Genomic DNA, 15140 nt, shown 5'->3' on the forward strand with positions numbered 1-15140 from the left:
CAAGTGAAGATTATAGAAAACATTAACCCGAAGGCACCGCTGATTTCCGATCTCAGGATCTCCTGTTTACTAGACAGGCGCTTTAACCAACTAAGCCACGCCACCTAGGGTAACGTGGTTGAATGATAGGTTTCGTAAGATGCCAAGAGAAGATTATTGAAAACATTATCCCGAAGGCACCGCCGATATTCGCTCTCAGGATCTCCTGTTTACTAGACAGGCGCTTTAATCATTTAAGCCACGCCACCTAGGGTAACGTGGTTGAATGATAGGTTTCGTAAGATGCCAAGAGAAGATTATTGAAAACATTATCCCGAAGGCACCGCCGAGATTCGAACTCAGGATCTCCTGTTTACTAGACAGGCGCTTTAACCAACTAAGCCAAGGCGCCACGGGTTAACTGGTTGAATGATTGGTTTTGTAAAAAGGCCAATAGAAGATTATAGACAGCATTAACCCGAAGGCACCGCCCAGATTCGAAATCAGGATCTCCTGTTTACTAGACAGGCTCTTTAACCAACTAAGCCACGGCGCCACGGGTTAAGAGGTTGAATGATAGGTTTTGCAAAATGCCATGCGTAGATTATAGAAAACATCATCCCGAAGGCACCGCCGAGATTCGAACTCAGGATCTCCTGTTTACTAGACAGGCGCTTTAACCAACTTAGCCACGTCGCCACGGGTAAAGTGGTTGAATGATAGGTTTTGCAAAATGCCATGCGTAGATTATAGAAAACATCATCCCGAAGGCACCGCCGAGATTCGAACTCAGGATCTCCTGTTTACTAGACACGCGCTTTAACCAACTTAGCCACGTCGCCACGGGTAAAGTGGTTGAATGACAGAATTTGTAAAATTCCATGCGTAGATTATAGAAAACATTAACCCGAAGGCACCGCCCAGATTCGAAATCAGGATCTCCTGTTTACTAGACAGGCTCTTTAACCAACTAAGCCACGGCGCCACGGGTTAAGAGGTTGAATGATAGGTTTTGCAAAATGCCATGCGTAGATTATAGAAAACATCATCCCGAAGGCACCGCCGAGATTCGAACTCAGGATCTCCTGTTTACTAGACAGGCGCTTTAACCAACTTAGCCACGTCGCCACAGGTAAAGTGGTTGAATGACAGAATTTGTAAAATGCCATGCGTAGATTATAGAAAACATTAACCCGAAGGTACCGCCGAGATTCGAACTCCGGATCTCCTGTTTACTAGACAGGCGCTTTAACCAACTAGGCCACGGCGCCACGGGTAAATTGGTTGAATGATTGGTTTTGTAAAATGCAAAGTGAAGATTATTGAAAACATTATCCCGAAGGCACCGCCGAGATTCGAACTCAGGATCTCCTGTTTACTAGACAGGCGCTTTAACCAACTTAGCCCCGTCGCCACGGGTAAACTGGTTGAATGATTGGTTTTGTAAAATGCCAAGTGAAGATTATAGAAAACATTAACCCGAAGGCACCGCCGAGATTCGAACTCAGGATCTCCTGTTTACTAGACAGGCGCTTTAACCAACTAGGCCACGGCGCCACGGGTAAACTGGTTGAATGATTGGTTTTGTAAAATGCAAAGTGAAGATTATAGAAAACATTAACCCGAAGGCACCCCGGAGATTCGAACTCAGGATCTCCTGTTTACTAGACAGGCGCTTTAACCAACTAAGCCACGGCGCCACGGGTAAAGTGGTTGAATGACAGAATTTGTAAAATGCCATGCGTAGATTATAGAAAACATTAACCCGAAGGTACCACCCTGATTTGAACTCAGGATCTCCCGTTGACTAGACAGGCGCTTTAACCAACTAAGCCACATCGCCACGGGTGAAGTGGTTGAATGACAGAATTTGTAAAATGTTACGCGTAGATTATAGAAAACATTAACCCGAAGGCACCGCCGAGATTCGAACTCAGGATCTCCTGTTTACTAGACAGGCGCTTTAACCAACTTAGCCCCGTCGCCACGGGTAAACTGGTTGAATGATTGGTTTTGTAAAATGCCAAGTGAAGATTATAGAAAACATTAACCCGAAGGCACCGCCGAGATTTGAACTCAGGATCTCCTGTTTACTAGACAGGCGCTTTAACCAACTAAGCCACGGCGCCACGGGTAAACTGGTTGAATGATTGGTTTTGTAAAATGCCACGCGTAGATTATAGAAAACATTAACACGAAGGCACCGCCGAGATTCGAACTCAGGATCTCCTGTTTACTAGACAGGCGCTTTAACCAACTTAGCCCCGTCGCCACGGGTAAAGTGGTTGAATGACAGAATTTGTAAAATGCCATGCGTAGATTATAGAAAACATTAACCCGAAGGCACTGCTGATTTCCGAACTCAGGATCTCCTGTTTACTAGACAGGCGCTTTAACCAATTAAGCCAAGGCGCCACGGGTAAACTGGTTGAATGATTGGTTTTGTAAAATGCCAAGTGAAGATTATAGAAAACATAAACCCGAAGGCACCGCCGATTTCCGAACTCAGGATCTCCTGTTTACTAGCCAGGGGCTTTAACCAACTAAGCCACGCTACCTAGGGTAACGTGGTTGAATGATAGGCTTCGTAAAATGCCAAGAGAAGATTATTGAAAACATTAACCCGAAGGCACCGCCGAGATTTGAACTCAGGATCTTCTGTTTACTAGACAGGCGCTTTAACCAACTAAGCCACGGCGCCACGGGAAAATAGGTTGAATGATTGGTTTTGTAAAATGCCAATAGAAGATTACAGAAAACATCATCCCGAAGGCACCGCCGAGATTCGAACTCAGGATCTCCTGTTTACTAGATAGGCGCTTTAACCAACTAGGCCACGGCGCCGCGGGTAAACTGGTTGAATGATTGGTTTTGTAAAATGCAAAGTGAAGATTATAGAAAACAATAACCCGAAGGCACCCCGGAGATTCGAACTCAGGATCTCCTGTTTACTAGACAGGCGCTTTAACCAAGTAAGCCACGGCGCCACGGGTAAACTGGTTGAATGATTGGTTTTGTAAAATGCCAAGTGAAGATTACAGAAAACATTAACCCGAAGGCACCGCCGAGATTTGAACTCAGGATCTCCTGTTTACTAGACAGGCGCTTTAACCAACTAAAACACGGCTCCATGGTCGAATTGGTTGAATGATAGTTTATGCAAAATGACAAGTGAAGATTATAGAAAGAATTAACTCGAAGGCACCGCCGAGATTCGAACTCAGGATCTCCTTATCACTAAACATTCGCTTAAACCAATTAAGCCACGACGCCACTACTTTAATGGTTAAATGATATGTATTGTAAAATCCCAAGTTAAAATTATAGAAAACATTGAGCCGAAGGCACCGCCGAGATTCCTACTCAGGATCTCCTGTTTACTAGACAGGCGCTTTAACCAACTAAGCCACGGCGCCACTGGTAAACTGGTTGAATGATTGGTTTTGTGAAATGCCAAGAGAAGATTATTGAAAACATTAAACCGAAGGCACCGTTGACACTCGAACTCAGGATCTCCTGGTAACTAGACAGGCGCTTTAACCAACTAAGCCACAGCGCCATGGGTAAACTGGTTGAATGATTGGTTTTGTAAAATGCCAAGTTAAGATTATAGAAAACATTAACCCGAAGGCACCGCCGAGATTTGAACTCAGGATCTCCTGTTTACTAGACAGGCTCTTTAACCAACTAAGCCACGCCGCCACGGGATAAAAGGTTGAATGATAGGTTTTGCAAAATGGAATGCGTAGATTATAGAATAAGTTTGCCCGAAGGTACCGCCGAGATTCGAACTTAGGATCTCCTGTTTACTAGACAGGCGCTTTAACCAACTAAGCCACGGCGCCACGGTTAAAAAGGTTGAATGATTGGTTTTGTAAAATGCCAAGAGAAGATTATAGAAAACATTAAGCCGAAGGCACCGCCGAGATTCGAACTCAGGATCTTCTGTTTACTAGACAGGCGCTTTAACCAACTAAGCCACGGCGCCACGGGAAAATAGGTTGAATGATTGGTTTTGTAAAATGCCAATAGAAGATTACAGAAAACATTAACCCGAAGGCACCGCCGATTTTCGAACTCAGGATCTCCTGTTCACTAGACGTGCGCTTTAACCAACTAAGCCACGGCGGCACCGGTAAAGGGGTTGAATGATAGGTTTTGCAAAATGCTATGCGTAGATTATAGAAAACATTATCCCGAAGGCACCGCCGAGATTCGAACTCAGGATCTCCTGGTTACTAGACATGCGCCTTAACCAACTTAGCCACGTCGCCACCGGTAAAGTGGTTGAATCACAGAATTTGTAAAATGCCAGGCGTAGATTATAGAAAACATTAACCCGAAGGTACCGCCGAGATTCGAACTCAGGATCTCCTGTTTACTAGACAGGCGCTTTAACCAACTAAGCCACGGCGCCACGGGTTAAGAGGTTGAATGATAGGTTTTGCAAAATGCCATGCGTAGATTATAGAAAACATCATCCCGAAGGCACCGCCGAGATTCGAACTCAGGATCTCCTGTTTACTAGACACGCGCTTTAACCAACTTAGCCACATCGCCACGGGTGAAGTGGTTGAATGACAGAATTTGTAAAATTCCATGCGTAGATTATAGAAAACATTAACCCGAAGGCACCGCCCAGATTCGAAATCAGGATCTCCTGTTTACTAGACAGGCTCTTTAACCAACTAAGCCACGGCGCCACGGGTTAAGAGGTTGAATGATAGGTTTTGCAAAATGCCATGCGTAGATTATAGAAAACATCATCCCGAAGGCACCGCCGAGATTCGAACTCAGGATCTCCTGTTTACTAGACAGGCGCTTTAACCAACTTAGCCACGTCGCCACAGGTAAAGTGGTTGAATGACAGAATTTGTAAAATGCCATGCGTAGATTATAGAAAACATTAACCCGAAGGTACCGCCGAGATTCGAACTCAGGATCTCCTGTTTACTAGACAGGCGCTTTAACCAACTAGGCCACGGCGCCACGGGTAAACTGGTTGAATGATTGGTTTTGTAAAATGCAAAGTGAAGATTATAGAAAACAATAACCCGAAGGCACCCCGGAGATTCGAACTCAGGATCTCCTGTTTACTAGACAGGCGCTTTAACCAACTAAGCCACGGCGCCACGGGTAAATAGTTTGAATGATTGGTTTTGTAAAAAGGCCAATAGAAGATTATAGACAGCATTAACCCGAAGGCACCGCCCAGATTCGAACTCAGGATCTCCTGTTTACTAGACACGCGCTTTAACCAACTTAGCCACGTCGCCACGGGTGAAGTGGTTGAATGACAGAATTTGTAAAATTCCATGCGTAGATTATAGAAAACATTAACCCGAAGGCACCGTCGAGATTCGAACTCAGGATCTCCTGGTAACTAGACAGGCGCTTTAACCAACTAAGCCACAGCGCCATGGGTAAACTGGTTAAATGATTGGTTTTGTAAAATGCCAAGTTAAGATTATAGAAAACATTAACCCGAAGGCACCGCCGAGATTTGAACTCAGGATCTCCTGTTTGTTAGACAGGCGCTTTAACCAACTAAGCCACGGCACCACGGGTAAATAGTTTGAATGATTGGTTTTGTAAAATGCCAAGAGAAGATTATAGAAAACATTAACCCAAAGGCACCGCTGATTTCCGAACTCAGGATCTCCTGTTTACTAGACAGGCGCTTTAACCAACTAAGCCAAGGCGCCACGGGTTAAATGGTTGAATGATTGGTTTTGTAAAAAGGCCAATAGAAGATTATAGACAGCATTAACCCGAAGGCACCGCCCAGATTCGAAATCAGGATCTCCTGTTTACTAGACAGGCTCTTTAACCAACTAAGCCACGGCGCCACGGGTTAAGAGGTTGAATGATAGGTTTTGCAAAATGCCATGCGTAGATTATAGAAAACATCATCCCGAAGGCACCGCCGAGATTCGAACTCAGGATCTCCTGTTTACTAGACAGGCGCTTTAACCAACTAGGCCACGGCGCCACGGGTAAACTGGTTGAATGATTGGTTTTGTAAAATGCAAAGTGAAGATTATAGAAAACATTAACCCGAAGGCACCCCGGAGATTCGAACTCAGGATCTCCTGTTTACTAGACAGGCGCTTTAACCAACTAAGCCACGGCGCCACGGGTAAAGTGGTTGAATGACAGAATTTGTAAAATGCCATGCGTAGATTATAGAAAACATTAACCCGAAGGTACCACCCTGATTTGAACTCAGGATCTCCCGTTGACTAGACAGGCGCTTTAACCAACTAAGCCACATCGCCACGGGTGAAGTGGTTGAATGACAGAATTTGTAAAATGTTACGCGTAGATTATAGAAAACATTAACCCGAAGGCACCGCCGAGATTCGAACTCAGGATCTCCTGTTTACTAGACAGGCGCTTTAACCAACTTAGCCCCGTCGCCACGGGTAAACTGGTTGAATGATTGGTTTTGTAAAATGCCAAGTGAAGATTATAGAAAACATTAACCCGAAGGCACCGCCGAGATTCGAACTCAGGATCTCCTGTTTACTAAACAGGCGCTTTAACCAACTAGGCCACGGCGCCACGGGTAAACTGGTTGAATGATTGGTTTTGTAAAATGCAAAGTGAAGATTATAGAAAACATTAACCCGAAGGCACCCCGGAGATTCGAACTCAGGATCTCCTGTTTACTAGACAGGCGCTTTAACCAACTAAGCCACGGCGCCACGGGTAAAGTGGTTGAATGACAGAATTTGTAAAATGCCATGCGTAGATTATAGAAAACATTAACCCGAAGGTACCACCCTGATTTGAACTCAGGATCTCCCGTTGACTAGACAGGCGCTTTAACCAACTAAGCCACATCGCCACGGGTGAAGTGGTTGAATGACAGAATTTGTAAAATGTTACGCGTAGATTATAGAAAACATTAACCCGAAGGCACCGCCGAGATTCGAACTCAGGATCTCCTGTTTACTAGACAGGCGCTTTAACCAACTAGGCCACGGCGCCACGGGTAAACTGGTTGAATGATTGGTTTTGTAAAATGCAAAGTGAAGATTATAGAAAACAATAACCCGAAGGCACCCCGGAGATTCGAACTCAGGATCTCCTGTTTACTAGACAGGCGCTTTAACCAACTAAGCCACGGCGCCACGGGTAAATAGTTTGAATGATTGCTTTTGTAAAATGCCAAGAGAAGATTATAGAAAACATTAACCCAAAGGCACCGCTGATTTCCGAACTCAGGATCTCCTGTTTACTAGACAGGCGCTTTAACCAACTAAGCCAAGGCGCCACGGGTTAAATGGTTGAATGATTGGTTTTGTAAAAAGGCCAATAGAAGATTATAGACAGCATTAACCCGAAGGCACCGCCCAGATTCGAAATCAGGATCTCCTGTTTACTAGACAGGCTCTTTAACCAACTAAGCCACGGCGCCACGGGATAAGAGGTTGAATGATAGGTTTTGCAAAATGCCATGCGTAGATTATAGAAAACATCATCCCGAAGGCACCGCCGAGATTCGAACTCAGGATCTCCTGTTTACTAGACAGGCGCTTTAACCAACTAGGCCACGGCGCCACGGGTAAACTGGTTGAATGATTGGTTTTGTAAAATGCAAAGTGAAGATTATACAAAACATTAACCTGAAGGCACCCCGGAGATTCGAACTCAGGATCTCCTGTTTACTAGACAGGCGCTTTAACCAACTAAGCCACGGCGCCACGGGTAAAGTGGTTGAATGACAGAATTTGTAAAATGCCATGCGTAGATTATAGAAAACATTAACCCGAAGGTACCACCCTGATTTGAACTCAGGATCTCCCGTTGACTAGACAGGCGCTTTAACCAACTAAGCCACATCGCCACGGGTGAAGTGGTTGAAGGACAGAATTTGTAAAATGTTACGCGTAGATTATAGAAAACATTAACCCGAAGGCACCGCCGAGATTCGAACTCAGGATCTCCTGTTTACTAGACAGGAGCTTTAACCAACTTAGCCCCGTCGCCACGGGTAAACTGGTTGAATGATTGGTTTTGTAAAATGCCAAGTGAAGATTATAGAAAACATTAACCCGAAGGCACCGCCGAGATTCGAACTCAGGATCTCCTGTTTACTAAACAGGCGCTTTAACCAACTAGGCCACGGCGCCACGGGTAAACTGGTTGAATGATTGGTTTTGTAAAATGCAAAGTGAAGATTATAGAAAACATTAACCCGAAGGCACCCCGGAGATTCGAACTCAGGATCTCCTGTTTACTAGACAGGCGCTTTAACCAACTAAGCCACGGCGCCACGGGTAAAGTGGTTGAATGACAGAATTTGTAAAATGCCATGCGTAGATTATAGAAAACATTAACCCGAAGGTACCACCCTGATTTGAACTCAGGATCTCCCGTTGACTAGACAGGAGCTTTAACCAACTAAGCCACATCGCCACGGGTGAAGTGGTTGAATGACAGAATTTGTAAAATGTTACGCGTAGATTATAGAAAACATTAACCCGAAGGCACCGCCGAGATTCGAACTCAGGATCTCCTGTTTACTAGACAGGCGCTTTAACCAACTTAGCCCCGTCGCCACGGGTAAACTGGTTGAATGATTGGTTTTGTAAAATGCCAAGTGAAGATTATAGAAAACATCATCCCGAAGACACCGCCGAGATTCGAACTCAGGATCTCCTGTTTACTAGACACGCGCTTTAACCAACTTAGCCACGTCGCCACGGGTAAAGTGGTTGAATGACAGAATTTGTAAAATTCCATGCGTAGATTATAGAAAACATTAACCCGAAAGCACCGCCCAGATTCGAAATCAGGATCTCCTGTTTACTAGACAGGCTCTTTAACCAACTAAGCCACGGCGCCACGGGTTAAGAGGTTAAATGATAGGTTTTGCAAAATGCCATGCGTAGATTATAGAAAACATCATCCCGAAGGCACCGCCGAGATTCGAACTCAGGATCTCCTGTTTACTAGACAGGCGCTTTAACCAACTAGGCCACGGCGCCACGGGTAAACTGGTTGAATGATTGGTTTTGTAAAATGCAAAGTGAAGATTATAGAAAACAATAACCCGAAGGCACCCCGGAGATTCGAACTCAGGATCTCCTGTTTACTAGACAGGCGCTTTAACCAACTAAGCCACGGCGCCACGGGTAAACTGGTTGAATGATTGGTTTTGTAAAATGCCAAGTGAAGATTACAGAAAACATTAACCCGAAGGCACCGCCGAGATTTGAACTCAGGATCTCCTGTTTACTAGACAGGCGCTTTAACCAACTAAAACACGGCTCCATGGTCGAATTGGTTGAATGATAGTTTATGCAAAATGACAAGTGAAGATTATAGAAAGAATTAACTCGAAGGCACCGCCGAGATTCAAACTCAGGATCTCCTTATCACTAAACATTCGCTTAAACCAATTAAGCCACGACGCCACTACTTTAATGGTTGAATGATATGTATTGTAAAATCCCAAGTTAAAATTATAGAAAACATTGAGCCGAAGGCACCGCCGAGATTCGTACTCAGGATCTCCTGTTTACTAGACAGGCGCTTTAACCAACTAAGCCACGGCGCCACTGGTAAACTGGTTGAATGATTGGTTTTGTGAAATGCCAAGAGAAGATTATTGAAAACATTAAACCGAAGGCACCGTTGAGATTCGAACTCAGGATCTCCTGGTAACTAGACAGGCGCTTTAACCAACTAAGCCACAGCGCCATGGGTAAACTGGTTGAATGATTGGTTTTGTAAAATGCCAAGTTAAGATTATAGAAAACATTAACCCGAAGGCACCGCCGAGATTTGAACTCAGGATCTCCTGTTTACTAGACAGGCTCTTTAACCAACTAAGCCACGCCGCCACGGGATAAAAGGTTGAATGATAGGTTTTGCAAAATGGAATGCGTAGATTATAGAATAAGTTTGCCCGAAGGTACCGCCGAGATTCGAACTTAGGATCTCCTGTTTACTAGACAGGCGCTTTAACCAACTAAGCCACGGCGCCACGGTTAAAAAGGTTGAATGATTGGTTTTGTAAAATGCCAAGAGAAGATTATAGAAAACATTAAGCCGAAGGCACCGCCGAGATTCGAACTCAGGATCTTCTGTTTACTAGACAGGCGCTTTAACCAACTAAGCCACGGCGCCACGGGAAAATAGGTTGAATGATTGGTTTTGTAAAATGCCAATAGAAGATTACAGAAAACATTAACCCGAAGGCACCGCCGATTTTCGAACTCAGGATCTCCTGTTCACTAGACGTGCGCTTTAACCAACTAAGCCACGGCGGCACCGGTAAAGGGGTTGAATGATAGGTTTTGCAAAATGCTATGCGTAGATTATAGAAAACATTATCCCGAAGGCACCGCCGAGATTCGAACTCAGGATCTCCTGGTTACTAGACATGCGCCTTAACCAACTTAGCCACGTCGCCACCGGTAAAGTGGTTGAATCACAGAATTTGTAAAATGCCAGGCGTAGATTATAGAAAACATTAACCCGAAGGTACCGCCGATTTTCGAACTCAGGATCTCCTGTTCACTAGACGTGCGCTTTAACCAACTAAGCCACGGCGGCACCGGTAAAGGGGTTGAATGATAGGTTTTGCAAAATGCTATGCGTAGATTATAGAAAACATTATCCCGAAGGCACCGCCGAGATTCGAACTCAGGATCTCCTGGTTACTAGACATGCGCCTTAACCAACTTAGCCACGTCGCCACCGGTAAAGTGGTTGAATCACAGAATTTGTAAAATGCCAGGCGTAGATTATAGAAAACATTAACCCGAAGGCACCGCCCAGATTCGAAATCAGGATCTCCTGTTTACTAGACAGGCTCTTTAACCAACTAAGCCACGGCGCCACGGGTTAAGAGGTTGAATGATAGGTTTTGCAAAATGCCATGCGTAGATTATAGAAAACATCATCCCGAAGGCACCGCCGAGATTCGAACTCAGGATCTCCTGTTTACTAGACAGGCGCTTTAACCAACTTAGCCACGTCGCCACAGGTAAAGTGGTTGAATGACAGAATTTGTAAAATGCCATGCGTAGATTATAGAAAACATTAACCCGAAGGTACCGCCGAGATTCGAACTCAGGATCTCCTGTTTACTAGACAGGCGCTTTAACCAACTAGGCCACGGCGCCACGGGTAAACTGGTTGAATGATTGGTTTTGTAAAATGCAAAGTGAAGATTATAGAAAACAATAACCCGAAGGCACCCCGGAGATTCGAACTCAGGATCTCCTGTTTACTAGACAGGCGCTTTAACCAACTAAGCCACGGCGCCACGGGTAAATAGTTTGAATGATTGGTTTTGTAAAATGCCAAGAGAAGATTATAGAAAACATTAACCCAAAGGCACCGCTGATTTCCGAACTCAGGATCTCCTGTTTACTAGACAGGCGCTTTAACCAACTAAGCCAAGGCGCCACGGGTTAAATGGTTGAATGATTGGTTTTGTAAAAAGGCCAATAGAAGATTATAGACAGCATTAACCCGAAGGCACCGCCCAGATTCGAAATCAGGATCTCCTGTTTACTAGACAGGCTCTTTAACCAACTAAGCCACGGCGCCACGGGTTAAGAGGTTGAATGATAGGTTTTGCAAAATGCCATGCGTAGATTATAGAAAACATCATCCCGAAGGCACCGCCGAGATTCGAACTCAGGATCTCCTGTTTACTAGACACGCGCTTTAACCAACTTAGCCACGTCGCCACGGGTGAAGTGGTTGAATGACAGAATTTGTAAAATTCCATGCGTAGATTATAGAAAACATTAACCCGAAGGCACCGCCCAGATTCGAAATCAGGATCTCCTGTTTACTAGACAGGCTCTTTAACCAACTAAGCCACGGCGCCACGGGTTAAGAGGTTGAATGATAGGTTTTGCAAAATGCCATGCGTAGATTATAGAAAACATCATCCCGAAGGCACCGCCGAGATTCGAACTCAGGATCTCCTGTTTACTAGACAGGCGCTTTAACCAACTAGGCCACGGCGCCACGGGTAACCTGGTTGAATGATTGGTTTTGTAAAATGCAAAGTGAAGATTATAGAAAACATTAACCCGAAGGCACCCCGGAGATTCGAACTCAGGATCTCCTGTTTACTAGACAGGCGCTTTAACCAACTAAGCCACGGCGCCACGGGTAAAGTGGTTGAATGACAGAATTTGTAAAATGCCATGCGTAGATTATAGAAAACATTAACCCGAAGGTACCACCCTGATTTGAACTCAGGATCTCCCGTTGACTAGACAGGCGCTTTAACCAACTAAGCCACATCGCCACGGGTGAAGTGGTTGAATGACAGAATTTGTAAAATGTTACGCGTAGATTATAGAAAACATTAACCCGAAGGCACCGCCGAGATTCGAACTCAGGATCTCCTGTTTACTAGACAGGCGCTTTAACCAACTTAGCCCCGTCGCCACGGGTAAACTGGTTGAATGATTGGTTTTGTAAAATGCCAAGTGAAGATTATAGAAAACATTAACCCGAAGGCACCGCCCAGATTCGAAATCAGGATCTCCTGTTTACTAGACAGGCTCTTTAACCAACTAAGCCACGGCGCCACGGGTTAAGAGGTTGAATGATAGGTTTTGCAAAATGCCATGCGTAGATTATAGAAAACATCATCCCGAAGGCACCGCCGAGATTCGAACTCAGGATCTCCGGTTTACTAGACAGGCGCTTTAACCAACTAGGCCACGGCGCCACGGGTAAACTGGTTGAATGATTGGTTTTGTAAAAGTGAACGCGTAGATTATAGAAAGCATTAACCTGAAGGCACCACCCTGATTTGAACTAAGTATCTCCTGTTTACTAGACAGGTGCTTTAACCAACTTAGCCACGGCGCCACGGAGAAATAGGTTGAATGATTGGTTTTGTAAAATGCCAAGTGAAGATTATAGAAAACATTAACCCGAAGGCACCGCTGATTTCCGATCTCAGGATCTCCTGTTTACTAGACAGGCGCTTTAACCAACTAAGCCACGCCACCTAGGGTAACGTGGTTGAATGATAGGTTTCGTAAGATGCCAAGAGAAGATTATTGAAAACATTATCCCGAAGGCACCGCCGATATTCGCTCTCAGGATCTCCTGTTTACTAGACAGGCGCTTTAATCATTTAAGCCACGCCACCTAGGGTAACGTGGTTGAATGATAGGTTTCGTAAGATGCCAAGAGAAGATTATTGAAAACATTATCCCGAAGGCACCGCCGAGATTCGAACTCAGGATCTCCTGTTTACTAGACAGGCGCTTTAACCAACTAAGCCAAGGCGCCACGGGTTAACTGGTTGAATGATTGGTTTTGTAAAAAGGCCAATAGAAGATTATAGACAGCATTAACCCGAAGGCACCGCCCAGATTCGAAATCAGGATCTCCTGTTTACTAGACAGGCTCTTTAACCAACTAAGCCACGGCGCCACGGGTTAAGAGGTTGAATGATAGGTTTTGCAAAATGCCATGCGTAGATTATAGAAAACATCATCCCGAAGGCACCGCCGAGATTCGAACTCAGGATCTCCTGTTTACTAGACAGGCGCTTTAACCAACTTAGCCACGTCGCCACGGGTAAAGTGGTTGAATGATAGGTTTTGCAAAATGCCATGCGTAGATTATAGAAAACATCATCCCGAAGGCACCGCCGAGATTCGAACTCAGGATCTCCTGTTTACTAGACACGCGCTTTAACCAACTTAGCCACGTCGCCACGGGTAAAGTGGTTGAATGACAGAATTTGTAAAATTCCATGCGTAGATTATAGAAAACATTAACCCGAAGGCACCGCCCAGATTCGAAATCAGGATCTCCTGTTTACTAGACAGGCTCTTTAACCAACTAAGCCACGGCGCCACGGGTTAAGAGGTTGAATGATAGGTTTTGCAAAATGCCATGCGTAGATTATAGAAAACATCATCCCGAAGGCACCGCCGAGATTCGAACTCAGGATCTCCTGTTTACTAGACAGGCGCTTTAACCAACTTAGCCACGTCGCCACAGGTAAAGTGGTTGAATGACAGAATTTGTAAAATGCCATGCGTAGATTATAGAAAACATTAACCCGAAGGTACCGCCGAGATTCGAACTCAGGATCTCCTGTTTACTAGACAGGCGCTTTAACCAACTAGGCCACGGCGCCACGGGTAAATTGGTTGAATGATTGGTTTTGTAAAATGCAAAGTGAAGATTATTGAAAACACTATCCCGAAGGCACCGCCGATATTCGCACTCAGGATCTTCTGTTACTAGACAGGCGCTTTAATCATTTAAGCCACGGCGCCACGGGTAAAGTGGTTGAATGATAGGTTTTGCAAAATGCCATGCGTAGATTATGTTAAACATTAACCCAAAGGCACCGCTGATTTCCGAACTCAGGATCTCCTGTTCACTAGACAGGCGCTTTAACCAACTAAGCCAAGGCGCCACGGGTTAACTGGTTGAATGATTGGTTTTTAAAAAAGGCCAATAGAAGATTATAGACAGCATTAACCCGAAGGCACCGCCCAGATTCGAATTCAGGATCTCCTGTTTACTAGACAGGCTCTTTAACCAACTAAGCCACGGCGCCACGGGTTAAGAGGTTGAATGATAGGTTTTTCAAAATGGAATGCGTAGATTATAGAAAAAGGTTACCCGAAGGCACCGCCGAGATTCGAACTTAGGATCTCCTGTTTACTAGACAGCACTTTAACCAACTAAGCCACGGCGCCACGGGTAAATAGGTTGAATGATTGGTTTTGTAAAATGCCAAGAGAAGATTATGGAAAACATTAAGCCGAAAGCACCGCCGAGATTCGAACTCAGGATCTCCTGTCTACTAGACAGGCGCTTTAACCAACTAAGCCACGGCGCCACGGGTAAAAAGTTTGAATGATTGGTTTTCTAAAATGCCAAGAGAAGATTTTAGAAAACATTAACCCGAAGGCAACGCTGATTTCCGAACTCAGGATCTCCTGTTTAATAGACAGGCGCTTTAACCAATTAAGCCAAGGCGCCACGTGTAAACTGGTTGAATGATTGGTTTTGTAAAATGCCAAGTGAAGATTATAGAAAACATTAACACGAAGACCCCGCCGAGATTCGATATCAGGATCTCCTGTTTACTAGACAGGCGCTTTAACCAACTTAGCCACGTCGCCACAGGTATAGTGGTT

The 15140-nt window shown here is 44.8% G+C and overlaps 34 non-coding genes across 34 annotated transcripts; all 34 read right to left on the reverse strand.

The window, feature by feature from the left end:
• Positions 1-317: 317 nt before the first annotated feature.
• TRNAT-AGU (transfer RNA threonine (anticodon AGU)) lies at positions 318-391 on the reverse strand. Its single transcript has one exon. It is a non-coding gene; the product is annotated as a tRNA-Thr (tRNA).
• A 213-nt stretch (positions 392-604) lies between these two features.
• TRNAT-AGU (transfer RNA threonine (anticodon AGU)) lies at positions 605-678 on the reverse strand. Its single transcript has one exon. It is a non-coding gene; the product is annotated as a tRNA-Thr (tRNA).
• A 355-nt stretch (positions 679-1033) lies between these two features.
• On the reverse strand, positions 1034-1107 carry TRNAT-AGU (transfer RNA threonine (anticodon AGU)). The gene has a single exon. It is a non-coding gene; the product is annotated as a tRNA-Thr (tRNA).
• A 355-nt stretch (positions 1108-1462) lies between these two features.
• On the reverse strand, positions 1463-1536 carry TRNAT-AGU (transfer RNA threonine (anticodon AGU)). Its single transcript has one exon. It is a non-coding gene; the product is annotated as a tRNA-Thr (tRNA).
• A 69-nt stretch (positions 1537-1605) lies between these two features.
• Positions 1606-1679, reverse strand: TRNAT-AGU (transfer RNA threonine (anticodon AGU)). The gene has a single exon. It is a non-coding gene; the product is annotated as a tRNA-Thr (tRNA).
• Positions 1680-2034: 355 nt separating this feature from the next.
• TRNAT-AGU (transfer RNA threonine (anticodon AGU)) lies at positions 2035-2108 on the reverse strand. The gene has a single exon. It is a non-coding gene; the product is annotated as a tRNA-Thr (tRNA).
• A 498-nt stretch (positions 2109-2606) lies between these two features.
• TRNAT-AGU (transfer RNA threonine (anticodon AGU)) lies at positions 2607-2680 on the reverse strand. Its single transcript has one exon. It is a non-coding gene; the product is annotated as a tRNA-Thr (tRNA).
• A 69-nt stretch (positions 2681-2749) lies between these two features.
• TRNAT-AGU (transfer RNA threonine (anticodon AGU)) lies at positions 2750-2823 on the reverse strand. Its single transcript has one exon. It is a non-coding gene; the product is annotated as a tRNA-Thr (tRNA).
• Positions 2824-3893: 1070 nt separating this feature from the next.
• On the reverse strand, positions 3894-3967 carry TRNAT-AGU (transfer RNA threonine (anticodon AGU)). The gene has a single exon. It is a non-coding gene; the product is annotated as a tRNA-Thr (tRNA).
• A 355-nt stretch (positions 3968-4322) lies between these two features.
• Positions 4323-4396, reverse strand: TRNAT-AGU (transfer RNA threonine (anticodon AGU)). Its single transcript has one exon. It is a non-coding gene; the product is annotated as a tRNA-Thr (tRNA).
• Positions 4397-4751: 355 nt separating this feature from the next.
• Positions 4752-4825, reverse strand: TRNAT-AGU (transfer RNA threonine (anticodon AGU)). The gene has a single exon. It is a non-coding gene; the product is annotated as a tRNA-Thr (tRNA).
• Positions 4826-5037: 212 nt separating this feature from the next.
• Positions 5038-5111, reverse strand: TRNAT-AGU (transfer RNA threonine (anticodon AGU)). The gene has a single exon. It is a non-coding gene; the product is annotated as a tRNA-Thr (tRNA).
• A 786-nt stretch (positions 5112-5897) lies between these two features.
• Positions 5898-5971, reverse strand: TRNAT-AGU (transfer RNA threonine (anticodon AGU)). Its single transcript has one exon. It is a non-coding gene; the product is annotated as a tRNA-Thr (tRNA).
• Positions 5972-6040: 69 nt separating this feature from the next.
• Positions 6041-6114, reverse strand: TRNAT-AGU (transfer RNA threonine (anticodon AGU)). The gene has a single exon. It is a non-coding gene; the product is annotated as a tRNA-Thr (tRNA).
• Positions 6115-6469: 355 nt separating this feature from the next.
• TRNAT-AGU (transfer RNA threonine (anticodon AGU)) lies at positions 6470-6543 on the reverse strand. Its single transcript has one exon. It is a non-coding gene; the product is annotated as a tRNA-Thr (tRNA).
• Positions 6544-6612: 69 nt separating this feature from the next.
• Positions 6613-6686, reverse strand: TRNAT-AGU (transfer RNA threonine (anticodon AGU)). Its single transcript has one exon. It is a non-coding gene; the product is annotated as a tRNA-Thr (tRNA).
• Positions 6687-6898: 212 nt separating this feature from the next.
• On the reverse strand, positions 6899-6972 carry TRNAT-AGU (transfer RNA threonine (anticodon AGU)). The gene has a single exon. It is a non-coding gene; the product is annotated as a tRNA-Thr (tRNA).
• Positions 6973-7041: 69 nt separating this feature from the next.
• On the reverse strand, positions 7042-7115 carry TRNAT-AGU (transfer RNA threonine (anticodon AGU)). The gene has a single exon. It is a non-coding gene; the product is annotated as a tRNA-Thr (tRNA).
• Positions 7116-7471: 356 nt separating this feature from the next.
• Positions 7472-7545, reverse strand: TRNAT-AGU (transfer RNA threonine (anticodon AGU)). The gene has a single exon. It is a non-coding gene; the product is annotated as a tRNA-Thr (tRNA).
• Positions 7546-7614: 69 nt separating this feature from the next.
• Positions 7615-7688, reverse strand: TRNAT-AGU (transfer RNA threonine (anticodon AGU)). Its single transcript has one exon. It is a non-coding gene; the product is annotated as a tRNA-Thr (tRNA).
• A 355-nt stretch (positions 7689-8043) lies between these two features.
• On the reverse strand, positions 8044-8117 carry TRNAT-AGU (transfer RNA threonine (anticodon AGU)). The gene has a single exon. It is a non-coding gene; the product is annotated as a tRNA-Thr (tRNA).
• Positions 8118-8186: 69 nt separating this feature from the next.
• TRNAT-AGU (transfer RNA threonine (anticodon AGU)) lies at positions 8187-8260 on the reverse strand. Its single transcript has one exon. It is a non-coding gene; the product is annotated as a tRNA-Thr (tRNA).
• Positions 8261-8901: 641 nt separating this feature from the next.
• On the reverse strand, positions 8902-8975 carry TRNAT-AGU (transfer RNA threonine (anticodon AGU)). Its single transcript has one exon. It is a non-coding gene; the product is annotated as a tRNA-Thr (tRNA).
• Positions 8976-9044: 69 nt separating this feature from the next.
• TRNAT-AGU (transfer RNA threonine (anticodon AGU)) lies at positions 9045-9118 on the reverse strand. Its single transcript has one exon. It is a non-coding gene; the product is annotated as a tRNA-Thr (tRNA).
• A 355-nt stretch (positions 9119-9473) lies between these two features.
• Positions 9474-9547, reverse strand: TRNAT-AGU (transfer RNA threonine (anticodon AGU)). Its single transcript has one exon. It is a non-coding gene; the product is annotated as a tRNA-Thr (tRNA).
• A 498-nt stretch (positions 9548-10045) lies between these two features.
• On the reverse strand, positions 10046-10119 carry TRNAT-AGU (transfer RNA threonine (anticodon AGU)). Its single transcript has one exon. It is a non-coding gene; the product is annotated as a tRNA-Thr (tRNA).
• Positions 10120-10903: 784 nt separating this feature from the next.
• On the reverse strand, positions 10904-10977 carry TRNAT-AGU (transfer RNA threonine (anticodon AGU)). Its single transcript has one exon. It is a non-coding gene; the product is annotated as a tRNA-Thr (tRNA).
• A 212-nt stretch (positions 10978-11189) lies between these two features.
• TRNAT-AGU (transfer RNA threonine (anticodon AGU)) lies at positions 11190-11263 on the reverse strand. The gene has a single exon. It is a non-coding gene; the product is annotated as a tRNA-Thr (tRNA).
• Positions 11264-11905: 642 nt separating this feature from the next.
• TRNAT-AGU (transfer RNA threonine (anticodon AGU)) lies at positions 11906-11979 on the reverse strand. Its single transcript has one exon. It is a non-coding gene; the product is annotated as a tRNA-Thr (tRNA).
• A 69-nt stretch (positions 11980-12048) lies between these two features.
• On the reverse strand, positions 12049-12122 carry TRNAT-AGU (transfer RNA threonine (anticodon AGU)). Its single transcript has one exon. It is a non-coding gene; the product is annotated as a tRNA-Thr (tRNA).
• Positions 12123-13192: 1070 nt separating this feature from the next.
• TRNAT-AGU (transfer RNA threonine (anticodon AGU)) lies at positions 13193-13266 on the reverse strand. The gene has a single exon. It is a non-coding gene; the product is annotated as a tRNA-Thr (tRNA).
• A 213-nt stretch (positions 13267-13479) lies between these two features.
• TRNAT-AGU (transfer RNA threonine (anticodon AGU)) lies at positions 13480-13553 on the reverse strand. Its single transcript has one exon. It is a non-coding gene; the product is annotated as a tRNA-Thr (tRNA).
• A 355-nt stretch (positions 13554-13908) lies between these two features.
• Positions 13909-13982, reverse strand: TRNAT-AGU (transfer RNA threonine (anticodon AGU)). The gene has a single exon. It is a non-coding gene; the product is annotated as a tRNA-Thr (tRNA).
• A 783-nt stretch (positions 13983-14765) lies between these two features.
• On the reverse strand, positions 14766-14839 carry TRNAT-AGU (transfer RNA threonine (anticodon AGU)). The gene has a single exon. It is a non-coding gene; the product is annotated as a tRNA-Thr (tRNA).
• Between the last annotated feature and the right edge of the window lie 301 nt (positions 14840-15140).

The sequence above is a fragment of the Leiobunum rupestre genome, chromosome 7 (assembly GCF_980474605.1).
Source record: "Leiobunum rupestre chromosome 7, qqLeiRupe1.1.hap1, whole genome shotgun sequence".
Lineage (NCBI taxonomy): Eukaryota > Metazoa > Arthropoda > Arachnida > Opiliones > Sclerosomatidae > Leiobunum > Leiobunum rupestre.